This window comes from Larimichthys crocea, chromosome XV (assembly GCF_000972845.2).
Source record: "Larimichthys crocea isolate SSNF chromosome XV, L_crocea_2.0, whole genome shotgun sequence".
Lineage (NCBI taxonomy): Eukaryota > Metazoa > Chordata > Actinopteri > Sciaenidae > Larimichthys > Larimichthys crocea.
Window position 1 is genome coordinate 20,483,283 of NC_040025.1, and position 6,449 is coordinate 20,489,731.

A 6,449-nucleotide genomic window follows, 5' to 3' on the forward strand; every position below is an offset into this window, starting at 1 on the left:
ACTATGTTATGAGAGGCAACTTCGCCAATGAATTATGAAATAGCAACGTTAGACGATAATGCTGGATTGAGAACAGAATGAATTAGAAAATCAAACAGTAAGCTATTATATCTTCTATTCGCTCAGTGAATCACCTCATGTGGGCACGTATTAAGGGATGACCATATGCTGGAGAAATAAAAGGAATCCTTACAAAGGACTCTTTAGTCACTTGACTAAGGACGTGTATTGTTGAGAAGTGACATACAGGACATACCATTTAATTCCATTGTTCAGAAATTTTATTGTATCTTTTACATGAATAGGCAGTGAAGCTTTTTGAACTATGTTACATAGTCCAAAGGTCAGCAGTGAAACATCTGTCATCACATGCAGGAAGAGTGGAATTAAAATGTGAAATTCTAGAGTGTTTACACTTAAATTGCTGTATCACCGTATTCAGTACTTAGTATAGACATATATTATGTTATCTCTGTATGAATACCCACCATTTCGTTGCAAGTGGTGCAAACTCTTATTCGCAAAGGATACTTCCTCTCGTGCCCCCTTATCATTTAGAATAAAAGCTGCTCTCATCGTTCCCACGGAAAAGGGAAGCTGTGATGTAAACAGCATGCATGTGAAGCATCATCATAATGTAATGTGTGTGTCGTGTGTGTGTGTGTTGTGTGTGTGTGTTGTGTGTGTGTGTGTGTGTTGTCGCGCGTGTGGTGCGTGGGTGTGTGTGTGGGGGGGGTGTGAGTGGTTTGTGTGTTGGTTAGTGTGTGGTAGTGTGTGTGTGTGTGTGTGTGTGGTGTGTGTGTGTGTGTTGTGGTGCTGTGTGTGTGTGTTCATGTGGACTCTGCAGTAACCTTCTGGGTACTTGTACTCGTGTGTGATTGTCACTCGCTCATTGAATCCCACAGTTTGTGCTGATTGCATTTTCCAATTAGACTTAGTTGATCCACGGATTACTTTTATTCTTTCAGTTTCAAGGCCTTTTATTTCGTTTCCGAATCGATAACATTTGCATTAATCTGCTCTCATACAAGACACCTAAGGTGACAGAAAATTCTGATTATACAAGAACATTGCGCAACAGTTGATATGAAAAAAGACATGACCAGCAGAGAGAGTTATTCTTATATACATTTCCTTTTAGTACGCACCATTATCTCTTAAAATACGGCATGTGTCAGAACACAAAATGCATTCAGTCTCTGTTTGGTGGTTAGCTATGATGGGGTTTTGTAAAAATGTTACCCTACAAAGGTTGAAGGAATAAATCACCTCAGACAAAAACAAAGGGGGCATCGTACATTCTTGGTCCAGCTCCCTTGCCTTAATGGACCTGAGTGGGACTGCGTCCACAAACAGAAAAACACCTGACAGACCACAAAATCAGAGATGGGATTCATTTCAGTGTCGTCCAACCTGTGACTAGTGTCACTAGCTAAACTAACCACATGGTACCACAAGGGATAATCTCACAAGGAATGATGAATTGTCATGATGGTTTGCATTGTTTGCATTGCTCTCTTAAACTGGTCTCCCAAAGACGCATTGAGACAAAATCAGGTTTACTGTCAGTTAACATTCTTACACTAGTTCTTGCTCTCTGGAGTACAAAAACCTTTGAGTTAGTTGGAACAAGATTGTTTAAATCAAAGTTACCGTCGCTTTTCTCCTGTGGTGTTGGGTCACTGCTTGCCACCCATCAAATTATGGCCCCAAATCAGGAGGGGTATCCAGCTGTCCACCCAAAACATGGAAAGTTCCTGGTACAAATTAGACAAATACCATTTAGCTTCCACTCTGTCAAACTATAATATACAAATAAAAAACATCATTCCTATCATAAAGGAATAATAGAAAATAACAGATTAAGAATGTAAAAAATGAATTAAAAGGAGGGACTATTGTGTTTATGCATAGCTTGCATGTCTAACAACTTGATGATAATCGCTGCACCACACTTACCAAACTGAATCTTGAGATATTTTTCACCTTTTGGAGTATACACATTTTCTATCACACCGGTTGGCATTACATCATGAGCCGATTCAAAGTTAGTAAACCACTCGGCATGGGTGCCCAGGGCACGGGACATGGAGGAGGGAGGAGAGCCAAACTTTAAATCACACCAGCACCTAACTGAGACAGGCATCTGTCATCAAAGGCTAGCTAACTAAAGACATCACTAAAATATCCACACGGAGCAGATGGCTGCAGCGCCATTCTAAATTTAGCGTTTTTATAAACGATTGGATTGTGTGGAGGTGAAGGTAGACTGGGGGATGTAACGTGGGTGAGTTCCAAGGGAGGAAAGCACGCAGAATCATTATTGATATTGATATTTCTATTGCCTTAAGGAGTGATGGCATAAAATACACAAACTCTTTAACATCAGCTTGTAAATAAGAGAATATTAGTCAAACCAAGACTTTCATGCACTCCATACTGTGCTCCAACCTGTGCATCCAACAGCTGCAAGACCCAACACTGGCCATAGCGGACGGGGCCACTTTCTGCCCACTGGCGCAAAATGTCCGCACTGCCTGACCATCGTCCTGGACGAACCCCATCTGTAACCTTTCCCCACGACCCTACCACCACACCCTGTCATCGTTACTGTGATCTGCGGGCACAGACAGAGGAGGATTAGGAATCAAAGGTATTTTGTCGTTTTGTCATTTTGTTGCTAAGCCGTAGGTGTATAGTAAGTCAATATGTACACACTTTGCTTTGTCCTTAGCCTTACCGCTCCAGACACCCATCTGCATTACATGACAGAAATCGAGCCATGATTATTAATACACCATAGGAAGAACTTGTAGTTAATTAGCAAGGACACTGCCAACCTAAAATCTATGCCATATATATTTCCCTGATGGATTCAGAAAGAAGAGATGCTGAAAAGCATGACTGTGTTTTGGTGTTTTCTTTGAAATGTAAGCAATAAAACGACCGACCATGGATAGAAACAGTCAGCTTAAATAATGTTAATTAGTACTGATATATCACAGCACTTGAAGACATTAAGAGTGAGTTTATAATCAGTGAATACATGTTGTTAAGATTTGCTTTGAATAAGTGCATAAACATATGTCATATAACCTTAATATAGTGCATGATCGTGCCATCATCATTGTCACACCCATCTACACACCCAGAAGAAATAGCTTTTCCATCAAGCTATTTTGACTTGCAGCAGGACCAAAAAAAAAAGGGTTGGCAGACTTTAATTCATTAGACTGCTCTTGGCCACATGCTTGAAATCAGGGGTACAGACCTTCACTACATCTTTCTATCACAAAAGTTGCCAGGAGAGAAGAGACAGACTCATAAGAATGAGAAGAGTTGTCCTGCAGAAGAATAGACTATAATGAAGCACACGGTGGGTTTTCTGGTGCACCATGGTAATCTCTGCGTGCCAAAGCTAAAATAACAGCTATTCACAGGCGGTTAAATGGGATCAGCAGGCTCTATACTCTTTCTAACACAGACCTACCATGGCACTCAGCACCCTGTCACGTAGATGGGGTTTCTTCTGGCAGAACAGTCCTTGTCAGCATCAGCAATAAATTTTGGGTTCTTATCCAGGATCATGAGACAGATATCCGTATACTTGGATCAAACTACAGACAGAGGAGAAGATGAAGGAGATTAGTGGAACAGCATGTGGGGATTCGTGACAGCTATATTGTTTAATAAGTGTCATAACCTGAGTAAAAAACTTATGCAATGAAATCACGTGAGTGATAAATATAATTGGACATTGAAATAGTGCCACGTTGCTCTTTGAGTCCATGAAAGAAGCTGTAGGGATTGTTGAAGTTTTTTTGTGCACCTGTCCAAAGTTCCACTCCAACTCTTTGATTCGTGTATACATTCCTCTGTAGATCTGCCCATGTTGCTCTAAACACTACTCTTTCCTCTTCATCTCATTGCGCATGTAAACAGCATCTCCTGTGAGTCAATACGACAAAGCCCCATTTAGAGCGGCATTACATTGAACAAGATTGTATGTTTTAAAAAATTATATGAATAAATCATGTAGGTGTGTGGGAAAAAACAAACTATAGACTCACTGTGGCACCAAGCATTAAAAAGAAGGATGAACTCTCCTAAACTGGTCTTCTGCCCATCCTGGTCCAAAGTTAGGAATAGAGCCCTATGGGGGCGTTTGGCGAGAACTGATAGATACAGACACTTTGTTTCCAGAGGGATCATTAGTGGAAGACGCACTCCACTCAGTTTCCAATGTGGACTCACGCAGGCCAAAGGAAACCTGAGTGTCTGATTCTTCTGGGTAACGGACCTTGAGAAACAGAGATGGATGTGAAATATAATCTACTCTAAATCCCGATGACACATGGTGATGCCTCATGCAAGCACCTACCCAACTGTGTCCAAATATTTCTTATATGAACATGGACACTTAATCACAATGAAACAAGAATCTTACCTGTTTCAACAACGAGTGTGAAGCTTGTTTCACCCGGTTTGACTTTCTGCTGCCAGGTTTCAGATGTAAAATGACGGTGAAGGGCTCTCCTCGTCTGACAATCAACGCTTCTCCCCATACAGCTCTGTATGATGGTTTGCTACGATTGTTTTTATGTCCAGATCACAGCGATCAATTTCCAAGACTGTACATAGGATGGAAACATAGTGTCTATGGTCTTGTCAACAGTTAAATGTGATCACCATCTCTAAGTTCCTTCCCAGATAATAAATCATAACTCAAAGCAAATACAGCGTTCCTCTAGATCTATAGTAGTAATCTTTCCCTATGACTCTCAATCTGGTACTTCAAAAGTCTGTGAAGTAACAGACAAAGAAACACCTCTGTCCAACAATATAAGAAAAAAAGTTTTTTTAATCCTCCTTACCTTTACTCATGTCTGCAGTGACATAGATCCCTTGACTTCTGTGTGTAAAGGCTTCAGCTGCAGCCTGTCCTGCTTGGTTAAGACTCTGCAGTGCCACAGTTTGTGAGACGTATTTTATAGTGTGTGAAACTTGATCTTGACGCCCCCATCTATGTAGTCGTCACATCAGTTTATTGGCAGGAGGACTTACACACTTAAAACGCTTCTCCTCTTTGGCTTATCATGGAATTTAAAGCTATTGTGAAGGTTTATTTACAAAAATACTCTAACTAACAAATTTTACATGCTTCTTCACAATAAAAAGGGATGGTGACATTAGTCAGATTTTGTCCTCTCACATACACATATGAAACCAAAATGCATTCACGTATACTGAAAACCTCTCATACAACATACTGAATTTCAGTATATTGTATAAAGTATATTGTGTGAGAGGGAGCATTTCAGTATTTTGGGACAACACAATAAACTGCATATTATATTTTATATTTCTACTTTTACCGAGTAGTTTTCAAGTATCCCTCTTATTTAAGAACTGTAAAGATGTCCCACTCTCCCAAAACTTTCTCCTTTGCCTTATCATGGATTAAATTTATTTGTGAAAGGTTTATTTTGTGGGTAACATATTATACAATATATATATATGCTCCCTTTACTTTTACCGAGTAGTTTTAAGTATCCCGAGGAAGATGATTTTGTGATCTTGGAACAATATATTGAAATTGTTAAGAGACAAATAAATCCTTATCCTTGATAAACATATCTCATTACCACACAATGTGGCTCATTGGTTGCATGCCAGTTAAAAATATTTGACAACCACGTGTGAACTGGATACCCGTCACACCAATCTTGGTTATTTTGCAATTTTAACTTTTGTTCCTTTTTTCTTGCCACAGTTTGCCTGTTTTTCAGATAGACGTTATTTGTGGTGTATTGTTTGACACATCAATATCATTGTGACTATCATCATCTTTTTACAGTAACTTATAATGAACTTTTGAACTGATGAGTTGCTTCAGAGTTATGTCCTTCCATAGCACATCTTTATATGTCAAACAGTAAAAACTTTGACTCTCACTTCTGTAGCTTGTGTTGGTGTTTAGCCTTCTCTCATACACCTTCTCACCTCCTCTGAGCCTGAAAACAATCAGAATCACAGGTTAAGTCTATCTTATTCATCTGATACATGACAAGTAACGTCTCTAAAAATGCCAAGTGATCCGTGTCTGTGGCTTTTTATGTGTCAAGGGAAACAAGTATGGGAGACATTGTGTTTATGCATACCTTGCATGTGTAAGAACCTGATGATAATCATTGCACCACAATTACCAAATGACATATTTTGAAAAAATCTTCTGCCCACTGACGCAAATGTCCCCTCTGCTGGTCAAAGCTCTGGGGAACCCCTGGCGGGAAAGAGTGCCACTCCCCAAAACTTCCCTTGCCGAGCAGAGTGAAGGATGTGAAGTGTGGGGGTAACAAAACTTATATATATATAGAATCTATAGAGAATAGCTGAGATATATATAGAGAGATAATCTATATATAATATATATATATATATCATATTAT